General features: G+C 36.0%; 1 pseudogene; it reads right to left on the bottom strand.

Annotated features, from left to right (window-relative positions):
• Positions 1-5,720: 5,720 nt before the first annotated feature.
• LOC127075689 (MDIS1-interacting receptor like kinase 2-like) lies at positions 5,721-11,786 on the bottom strand (annotated as a pseudogene).
• Positions 11,787-12,119: the final 333 nt, after the last annotated feature.

Genomic DNA, 12,119 nt, shown 5'->3' with positions numbered 1-12,119 from the left:
AATCAAGCCTTCCCGGAACAAACATCTGACCAGCCAATCAAGGGAATCGAGAAATCAAGAAAAAAGAGAAAGTAGGACATAAGAAGGAGAATAAGCAAACTCTAGAATCAAGAAATCAAAATCATACCCTCTCTCCTGCAAACGATTCCGTTCTTATCTGTTTTATCGAGAATAACAAAACATTCTCCATTTCTTGTCAATGAAAGAATAATCGCTGCAAAACGGTTAAATCTTGATTATCCAATAGAGAATTACATCAAAAAATTAAACATATAATTCTTGATTACAGATCTATAAAAAAGAAGAGTCGAAGTTTAATTCTTCATATCTCCATTATTTTCGAAGAATCAATTAAACTTACAAATCTAGGATATAACAAAGAAAACTAACGGAACAAAAGAGCACGAAGCCTCATGAATTCCTCTCTAGAATCTTATATGCATCAATGTTCCAGTTCCTGGTACAAAAAAACACAAACTCCAATACTACCAGGACACACCATCAGAGGACAAATATCCCCAATCCCAAATCAAACACATCGTAAAGAAAGCGACTGGATTTATCCCAAGGTTGAATGGATAGTATGATAACCTCTGCTTACCCCAGGCCACAAAACACGACAAATTCAAAGGATCGTATTTACATATTTGTTGAGTATCAATAAAAAAGATTGAAATATGAAGTTATTCTTAGTAGAGAGCTGACCAAATTAAAGCATAAGAACACAGTTTGCAAAACTTCCATCCTGTCTACATGATCTTGTACTCGTTATGAAACCTAACAATTTAAGCTTCAATCTAATTTAGAAGACCCGTTAGGCCAGTGAAACAAAGAGGATGTCATTTTAACGAGTATAAATGCAAAAGAATATCGTTTTACCTAACCATATTGTCTCAATCATCGAAACAAACAACTCCTAACCAAATTCTCCAAATTTATAAGAACTTTGCTTTCTTCTCCATTGCATCAAATAAAGCACAAAAATAAACCAAATAGAGCACAAAAATAAAAATAGTGAAGGATGCATCATTGAAGATATTTGATTAATATGAACTCTATTTTTTTCTCCATTGCATCAAATATCTCCAAAACATTGATATTCAAACTTCACTCCGCAAGACTCTAAACATTCTAGACATTCATACTTCACTCTGCAAAACAAACGCATGTCTCAATTATCCAAGAGGTGGACATGCAATATAGGAGAGAGAGAGAGAGAGAGAGAGAGAGAGAGAGAGAGAGAGAGAATTACTCATTAATCCAAAGTTTAAACTAAAGCATCTCCTTCATGATGTCAACCATAACTTTCAAATACCACGGTACATTCATAGCATCTCTCGCCGGTAAAACAAAAAGCAAAATGTCCTTGATAAATCTGGCAACAGCTTCCACAATATATATCGCCCTATGACACCAACAAGGAACTCATGAAGAAATCAAGAAAACTAGATCTTGAATAAAGAAATCATGGAGAAATGTGAAGAATTTATGGTGAAAGTAGAGATCACCAGATGAAATGCAACAGTAGCCATTTGCAGATTATGTGTTATATGCAGGAAAGAAATCCCATGACATGTAACAAAGAGATTGACCGGTAAAAAAAAGGACAAGTAGTATTTTTTAGTGACGTAAAAGAATATGATTTACAATACAAGTGCAATGGGGTAATATTTTTAAATAAACATAAACGAGTACAATAATTCATACAACAACTTACACCAACATTGACTCTTAGGTATACTTTATTCTGAAAATAAAACTTATATCCTATAGTAAAAACCACTCATTTGCTTTTTTGATGATATTATGTACAAACTTAACCCCTTGAAGATGACTTTGACATTACAATCTCCTTGCAAACATTTTTCATTGTAGGGCAATAGCGCGGCCTCTCGGTCAAGCAATGACATGCAATCCTTATAATTGATACTGTTGAAATACAAGAGACTAAGAGACATTTGAATAAACCGTGTGTTTTGAAAAGCACTACGGAGACTTTATTATATATAGAGAGATTATAACTAATTACATGATATAGTCGATGTGGGACTATTCGATATACAAATATTCTTAATACTATATTTACAAATATCAACACTCCCCCTCAAGCTTGAGCATATAAGTCAAATGCACCAAGCTTGTTACATATATAATTAGTTCTGGGACTTCGCAGAGATTTTGTAAACACGTCTGCGAATTGATCATTAGAGTTGACAAAGTTTGTGACGATGTCACCTGATTCAATTTTCTCTCTGATAAAGTGACAGTCAATCTCAATATGTTTGGTCCTCTCATGGAAGACTGGATTTGAAGCAATGTGCAATGCGGCTTGATTATCACAAATAAGTGTCATTGGTCGTGCTTCTTCAATTTGAAGTTCCTTGAGCAATTGTTTTAACCAAATAAGTTCACATGTTGCCATGGCCATGGCCCTATACTCTGCCTCGGCGCTTGATCTTGCAACTACGTTTTGTTTCTTACTTTTCCAGGATATAAGGTTTCCTCCAACAAGTACACAATACCCAGAGGTGGATCGTCTATCAATGGGTGACCCTGCCCAATCAGCATCGGAGTATCCAACTATCTGAGTATGTCCTTTATTTTCATACACTAGACCTTTTCCTGGAGCACATTTGATGTATCTCAGAATCCGGATAACAGCATCCATGTGTTCCTGACAAGGGGAGTTTAAGAACTGACTTACGACACTAACTGCAAAAGAAATGTCTGGACGAGTGACTGTGAGATAATTCAACTTTCCAACCAATCTTCTATACCTTCCTGAGTCAGATAAAGGCTCCCCCTGATTGGGTAGTAGTTTGACACTTGGATCCATAGGAGTATCAACTGGTTTAGCATTCAACAAACCTGTTTCTTCCAAAATATCCATAGCATATTTCCGCTGAGAAATCACCAAACCATCTTTAGATTGAGCTACCTCAATACCCAAGAAATAGCGAAGTTTACCAAGATCTTTTGTCTGAAATTGATTCGAGAGATGTTGCTTTAACTGGAACATACCCTGCTGATCACTACCAGTTATGACAATATCATCTACATACACAATAAGATAAATACACCCTTGGGCTGAATGGCGATAAAAAACAGAATGATCAGCTTCACTACGGATCATACCAAACTGTTGTACTACAGTGCTGAATCTGCCGAACCAAGCTCTCGGAGATTGCTTAAGACCATAAAGAGACCTGTGTAACCTACACACCATATTCGATGACTCCCCCTGAGCAACAAATCCAGGTGGTTGCTCCATATATACTTCCTCTTCAAGATCACCATGTAAAAAAGCATTTTTGATGTCAAGTTGATGAAGAGGCCAATGTCGAATGGCTGCAATGGCTAGAAGAAGTCTAACAGATGCCATCTTGGCTACAGGCGAGAAGGTATCACTATAATCCAATCCAAAAATCTGAGTGTATCCTTTGGCTACCAAACGAGCTTTAAATCGATCAATCTTACCATCTGGACCAACCTTCACTGTATAAAGCCAACGACAACCTACTAAAGATTTCCCATGGGGTAGAGGAACCAATTCCCAGGTACCACTGCTTTGAAGAGCACACATTTCATCAATCATTGCTTGTCTCCACTCAGGATGAGATAATGCTTCACCTGGAGTTTTAGGAATAGAAACAGAAGACAAAGAAGACAAACAAGTATACTGCAAAGGGGAAAGACGATGATAACATAAATCAATATAATGTGGAGAAGGATTTCGTGTTTGACGTATACCTTTTCGAAGGGCAATCGGAAGATCGGACTCAGGTTGCAGGATCAGATCCGGTGATGAAGGAGGCGTCGGAGGAGAGTTTTCAATGACCTCAGGGACAGGTATGACTTCCGGGACAGGTATGACTTCAGGGACAGGGACGACAGGCGTTGGGTGACGACGCTGATATGTTTGAAGTGGTCGAGAAGTGGGCGGGTCAGGAGCCCTAGACTGATGGGGGATAATGGTAGGCGGGACATTAATAACTGCCGGAAAAGGTGTGGGAGTACTTTCTTGAATGGGTTCTGGAGTTACGTGACTGGACTCGAAATATGGAACCGACTCGAAGAAGGTAACATCGGCCGATACTAGATATCGTTGTAAAGTATGTGAATAACAACGATAACCTTTTTGGGATCGATGATAACCAAGAAAGACACACTTTAGTGATCGAGCTGAGAGTTTATCAAGACCAGGAGAGAGATTGTGTACAAAACATGTGGACCCGAAGACTCGAGGAGGAATTGGGTGAAGTGGGGAATTGGGAAAAAGGATTGAATGAGGGATTTTATTGTTAAGGACAGATGAGGGCATGCGATTTATAAGGTAACATGCCGTTAGCACAACATCCCCCCAAAATCGAAGTGGAACATTACCATGGAGAAGTAGGGTCCGAGTGGTTTCTACAAGATGCCGATTTTTGCGTTCGGCTACCCCGTTTTGTTGAGGTGTGTGAGGGCAAGATGTTTGATGGAGAATACCATTGCGTGACATAAAATTCTGAAATTGTTGGGATAAATATTCACGGGCATTGTCACTTCTTAAGGTACGGATAGACACACCGAATTGAGTTCTTATTTCTTGATAGAATTGTTCAAAAATAGAAAATAATTCAGACCTATTCTTCATTAAAAATAACCACGTGCAACGTGAAAAATCATCAATAAAGGTGACAGAATACCTAGACTCAAGAGTAGAGACAGTACGCGAGGGACCCCAAACATCGGTGTGAACTAAAGCAAAAGGGGACGAAGCTCGTTTATTGACTCGATTGGGAAACTGACCACGAGTGTGTTTCCCTAGCTGACACGACTCAATGTAAATTAGATACCTTCGATAAATTTGGCACCAACTTATGTAGTTTGGAAAGACTGGGATGACCTAACTGAGCATGGATAGTGAGTGGAGAATCTTTGGCTGAGCATGTCTGAGATGACACTGAGAGGTAATAAAGGCCTTGAGACTCACATCCGACACCAATCGTCCGTCCCGAACTCCGATCCTGCAGGGTAACATTATTGTTAGTGAAGGTGACACTACAATCAAGAGAACGAGTTAAACGACTGACTGAAAGTAAATTAAATGGACAATTAGATACATAGAGGACAGACGTAACCGAGAGAGAAGGTAGAATTTGAACAACACCAATCCCTTCAGATCGGGTTTGAGAACCATTGGCAGAAGTTATAGTAGGTAAGAAACCGGATGTAGAGAGGGAAGAGAAAAGATTTTTATTACCGGTAACATGATCAGACGCACCAGAATCAAGGACCCAAGATCCAAGAGAAGATGATTGAGAGAGACAAGCAGATGAATTACCAGTGTGTGCTATCGAAGCAGTAGAATCTAAGTTCTGATAATTCTGATACCATCTGAGAAAATCATCGTAGTTTGGCGTAAAGTTATGAGGAGTAGCCATGAGTATCGGATCTGAAACAATTGCCCTATGGAGAGTGGAGCGGTGGGAAAATTGTCGGGATCGACCGTCGGAGGTGCTGTCACGTGCGGAGGTTTCTCTTTCCCAATATCATTCCTAGGATGAGGGAGACGTTTATCCACTTTATCAATAACCAGAGATCATCAATTTCAACACCTAATTCACTTGATTGCACCATTGTTGATACAAAATCTCCTGGGTGCTTTCCAAAAACTATTTCCAAGATTAATACTCCAAAACTATACACATCACACTTCTCACTTACTTCCGTTGTGTATGCAAGTTCTGTAACAAACAGTGAGATGCAGACAATTATAAAGTTGTTATGTAAGTAATTGAAAAAATAAACTATAAAATAATTTAACCTGGAGCAGCGTATCCAAATGTTCCAACAAAAGAGGTCCAGTTGGATGAATCAGGATTTAGAAACTTAGCTGTTCCTAAGTCTGATACAATACATGAGCTACATATTCCAAATCCAAAATGACATTCTTGCTGGAGATATCGCGATGAACAATAGGAGGTGAACAATCATGATGCATATAACATAAAGCGCTTGCAACATCCTTAATGACATTCACCCTTCTATTCCAATCAAATGTAGTTGCTTGCTCATCGTCTTTCAAGATCTTGTCCACACTGCCATTCTCCAAGAACTCATAAACCAAAAACGAATGCAACGGATGTGAACAGTACCCATATAACTTCACAATGTTTTGATGTCGGATTTCAATTAAAGCTTTAATCTCACTTGCAAAAGCTTTCAGATTTGAAATTTCTCCATTTTGTAATGAATGAAGTTTCTTCACAGCTACAACTTGTCCGGTAAGCAACTCTGCTCTGTAAACACTTCCCTGTCCTCCGACTCCAATAAGATGCTTGTTGTCAAACTCTTCTGTGGCTTCAATAACATTTCTCATACACCATTTTTCCATCAAAACTCCATATTGCAAATATGTTTTGATCATGTGACTCTTCAGTAAGCTTGCATTCTATTGTTCTTGAAGCTCGACAACAACGATAGGATATTTTGATCCCATAAACAAATAATGCTGACAACAGAGTGCCTAGAGTGACGGATAAAACTAACTGTTCAAGCATTGCTGGTATGGTTCCATTCAAAACATTTCCACTAAGATCAAGATCTTTAATATATTTTAGTTCTCCAATCTCACTAGGAATGTTTCCTTCAAACTTATTTTTGCCCAATTTCAAGTGCGATAACATTGACAACTTTCCAACTTGTTTTGGATAGAACCACTTAAATTGTTTGATGAAAGATCCAAGTTATACAATTTCTGCAATGAAGCAATTTGTACATGAACTTGTCCTAAAAGATGACACAATTTTGGCCTCCTCTAAAAAATAAGGAGTCCTTCGGCCAGCCAATTGTAACAAAGAGGATATCTTCTTAGGAGTATCATAATCAACTGATAATGCCAAGTGAAAATCATAAAAGAGTAAATCAGGAAAAGGTGTGATAAGAATCAAAACAAAATAAAAACCTGGGGATTGATTCTACACAAAACTTTTGTTTCAAAACACACAACTCTGCAGAAGAAGAAAAAAGAATCATTTTAGTTCATATGTATGGCGTTCAATACCAGAAGCAAATACAAAACTTGAAGACCAAACAACGGAAAATAAAACAAGGTACAAGTAAAATACCTTTCCTGCAACACCAGAGAAAATAAAAAATCAAGAAAAATATGGTTTCTTTAGCGATAAAGAATTGATTAAAACCAGAATGATTTTAAAAGAAATAACCAAATCAAAACTCAGAGGCTCCTCTCTATATTGAAAGATAGTTATTATTTTGGCAAACCGCTGCCGAGAATCAAGTTTACAATACAGTTTGTATGTAATGTGATCAAAGCCTGAAAATAAAAATAATATAGAATAACTCATTGAAAGAATTTGATTAATACAGACTCTTACTTTCTTCTCCATAGCATCAAGTATCTCCAAACATTGATATCCAAACTTCACTCTGCAAAACTCTAAACATTCTAGACATTCATACTTCACTCTGCAAAACAAACGCATGTCTCAATTATCCAAGAGGTGGACATGTAATATAGAACCATAAATACTGCAAACCGAACACATGCATTACTTGTACTCATACCAAATGAGACATGTACATTACATATATATTTTACCGTGACAAATACTAGAAAAATAAGACAAAGAAGAATATTTGATCTATCCTGGAGTTGTTCTTTGTCCATGTCCATTGTATCAAGACTCACGAAAGAAATTTGATTTGTCTATGGGTAGACTCTAATTCCTCTTAACTTGCTGTAAAACAGATTAAATGTATCTCTCAATTATCAAAATCATGAAACATATCCACACAAAAATGATACAAATAATGTTCTATGCTAAGTCAGAAGTTCCTCAGATACATGTATGTAAAAAAGATTATCCCTGGTTGATATGGTAAGGGACTCTTCCAGCTTAACCAGAAGTCCTCGTTTGAACCCAGCCCGAAGCATGCAGCAGTGTTAGATCTCCCAATCCTAGACATGCAGCAGTGTTACATCTCTTGAAGGAGAGCTTTGCAGCATAATGGTCCTCGCCGGCTCGTGGGTTAGTTCTACCAAAAAAGGTTATCCTCATGATGAATGAGAAAGTCTGAAATTCTAAGGACAAACTTTTATAGAAGGATTAGAAGGAATGATACAAAATTGTTCAAATTACAGCTCAGGCAGCCAAACATGATGATTCACGTCTCCTTAGCACCTCCGTCATCTCCAATATATCTAAATTCAGACTGCAATCCAAACACATGCATTACTCAACCCCAAATGATACATGTATAGATATAAATTTTACTGTGGCAAATACTAAATAATACATGTATAGATATAAATTTTACTGTGACAAATACTAAAGAAATCATGGAGAAACATAAAGAATGTGGTCAAAGTAGAGATCACCAGATGAAATACAACATACAACAGTAGCCATTTGAAGATTGTGTTATATATGCAGGAAAGAAATCCCATGTTTTATCACAAAGCAGAATTCAAAGTATGTGCCTACCATGGGTTTCAAAGCTAACCTACATTTATAGGCTATCTCCGCTGTAACATCCACAGATGAAAACTCAAAGGATCTGACAAAAGTAGAGGCTAAGTATCAAATCAAACAAGACTGAAATGTAAAGAGTCTTCGTAAATATGACCAAATTAATGCATAGCAATAAAAACAGTAGAGAGAATGCACCACAACCTACAATTTGTAATGACATGTACTCATATGAAATGACACAATATCGGCCTCCTCTAAATATAAAGGAGTCCTTCGGCCGGCCAACTACAACAAAGAGGATATCTTCTTAGGAGTATCATAATCATAAATATAAAATAACAATAAAAACACAACAGAAAAAGAAGAATATAGCAAAACAGACGCATCTTAGTCAAGAAAAGGTTGGACATGTACTACATAACCACAAATACTAAAGCACTACTAATACTTGCATTCCTTATGCAAAACACAAAAATCAACATTTCTTCATTACACTCGCATAGGACACCTATATTCCAAATCAAGTGTACATTTAACGAAAAAAATGACCGGTTAAATGCAAAGGTTCAAACTCCACGAAATTCATAGCCTCTCTCCAATGAATCAAGCAAAATGTCCATGACAATCATCTAAGTAGTTCTCACAGCACATATTCCATGTGACTCCTACCGGAAACTCACCAAGAAATCGAGAAAACAAGATCTTAATATATACAAGTAAACATGAAGAATCAATAGTCGTAGTAGAGATCACCAGATGAAAGTACAATAGCAATGACAATAACCAATTGTAGCGTCTTCTGCTCAACTAGGCTCCCTTTTAAGTCAAGTTCTTTCTCCAGTTGCAGACTCTTTGAGGGATACCCATATGGAAATATGATTTTTAGTTTCATAGCCTCTCTCCCATGAAACATCAAGTAGAATGTCCATGACAATCATCTAAGCAGCTTTCACAGTACATATTTCATGTGACGCCTACTGGGAACTCACGAAGAAATCGAGAAAACAAGACCTTAATATTATACAAAGAAACATGCAGAATTAATGGTTATAGTAGAGATCACAAAATTAAAGTACAACAATAACAACAACCAATTGCAGCCTCTTGTGCTCAATTAGGGTCGACTTATGCCAAGTCCATAAACCGATTGCAGATTCTGTAAGGCACACTAAATTGATTATGTAAAAATTCTCATGTAACCTTAAGAGAAGATTAAAAAGAGGTGTGATTGTGTGAAGTTCATGATGTCTACACTTTGAGAACAGAAGACACGTCTCAATTTAGCCAAGGAAGAGGTGCAGATGTACCACATAAGCACAAAATCTGAAGCTCTCCAAATACTTGTAATCCTTCTGCAAAATACAAAAAACAGCATTACCGCATTACTCTCTCCCATGAATCATCAAATGTACAAAATTCAAAATACAAAATTCAAATGTACATTCAAGGAAAAAATGACAGTTAAATGCAAAGGTTCAAATTCGACTATACATTTACAGTAATATGCAATGACGTCTACAAGGAACTCACAAAGAAATGAGAAAACAAGACCTTAGAAGAGATCATCAGATGAAAGTACAACAACCAACTGCAGCCTTTTGTACTCAATTAGTCTCCCATTTTGCCAAGTTCTTGCATCAGTTGCAGATTATGTGAGGGATACCCATATATGGGAGAGATGATTTACAGTTCTATAGTTTCTCTTCTATGAAACATCAAGCAAAATGTCCTCCATAAATATCTAAGAAGTTTTCATAGTACATATGCCATGTGATAGTATATACAAGACTGTAATGTATACAAGGAAACATAAAGAATTGATAGTAGATTATAGATCACCATATGAAAGTCCAACAGCATAACTAATGGCAATTTCTTCTGCTCAATTAGGCTCCCCTTATGCCAAGTTCTTGCACCAGTTGCAGATTCACCGGAAGATACCCATATAGGAGAGGATTTTTAGTTATTGTCTTATATATCCCAAATGCAAAGAATAAAAATGAAAAAAGATAAAAAAAAATTACAACAAAGGAAGTGGCAAATCAACAAAACAAAAAATATGCAAAATAAAAATTGCAGAATTCCTTATCCTTGGGATAGAGATGTTCTCTAGAATTAGGTAAGGTTTCTTGTATATGCCTCCAACTAAAACAGGACACACCATTAGAAGACAATTATGCCAAATATCAAAATAAATACACCATATGTAACTAATATATTGAATGTTCTTTCCCAAAGCCATAAACAGAAAGAATGTGAACCTCTGACAGCAGCTATATAAACAGAAGGTGAAACTCGAACTGCCACAGGTTCCACAGAAAACTGAGACATTTATATGTTATCTCCTGTGTAACATCCATACACAAAAAACTAAACTAGATGTTGAGCATCAAAATCAAATAAAGATTGAAATAAATGGTAACTACGATCTGAGAAAAGGTGTCCATAGATACAAAATATGAGAATCATCATAAATGTGAAATTAATGGCATATCCAATATGAGAATTACATCAAAAAAATTATACATATAATTCTTGATTACAGCTCTATAAAAAAGAAGAATCGCTGCAAAACCGTTAAACCTATATCTTCATTATCCAATAGAGAATTACATCAAAAAATTATACATATAATTCTTGATTACAGCTCTATAAAAAAGAAGAATAGCTGCAAAATGGTTAAACGTATATCTTGATTATCGAATAGAGAATTACATCAAAAAATTATACATATAATTCTTGATTACAGCTCTATAAAAAATAAGAGTCCAGGTTAAATTCTTGATATCTACCATCCCGATAACGAAACAAAAACTCCCATAACGATATTGTTTATTGCGGCATATTGAAGCAAACGAAGAACGACGAACCCTAAAATCGAGCTACCGCGACGAACCCTAAAATCGAGCTACCGCGACGAACCCTAAAATCGAGCTACCGGGACGAAGCAATCAAATAACAAAAAATAGAACAGAATGAGGGAAACATTGTAGAAGGGTGAATTCATATAGGATGCGGAGTCAATATAGACGGCTAAGATAGCACGGATGGTTGTTGAACATTTGACGGTCACGATGCAATTAAAATAAAATTAAAATAATAGCATTTTCCAAATAAGACGATGTGAGATACCGGGACACGAAGCAATCAAATAACAAAAAATAGAACAGAATGAGGGAAACATTGTAGAAGGGTGAATTTATATAGGATGCAGAGTCAATATAGACGGCTAAGATAGCACGGATGGTTGAACATTTGACGGTCACGATGCAATTAAAATAAAAGCGTTTTTCAAATAAGGCGATGTGAGATTACGAAATAAGCACCAACTTGTGTGGACAAAAATTGTTTCTTAATTTTCTTAATTGAAAAATAGATAAAGAAGATTGATATCATTTTGAAGAAAAACATAAACTTCTAAATGATAGATAATAAAATTTGTAGAATAAAATAAAATAAAATAAATTACAATATTATATTTTAACTAATAAAATATTCGTGCTTTCGTATAAATAAATTTATTTGATACAATATAAAATATATTTAAATATATTATTTTTAAAATATTATTATAAATAATTAAAAATGTGTTGTGAGAATTTAAGAGACTAATTAAATTATTAAAATTTGATTATCAAT

The sequence above is a fragment of the Lathyrus oleraceus genome, chromosome 4 (genome assembly GCF_024323335.1).
Source record: "Lathyrus oleraceus cultivar Zhongwan6 chromosome 4, CAAS_Psat_ZW6_1.0, whole genome shotgun sequence".
Taxonomy (NCBI): Eukaryota; Viridiplantae; Streptophyta; class Magnoliopsida; order Fabales; family Fabaceae; genus Lathyrus; species Lathyrus oleraceus.
Note: the sequence above shows the minus strand (reverse complement) of the source record. Positions and strands in the feature narration are given on the sequence as shown.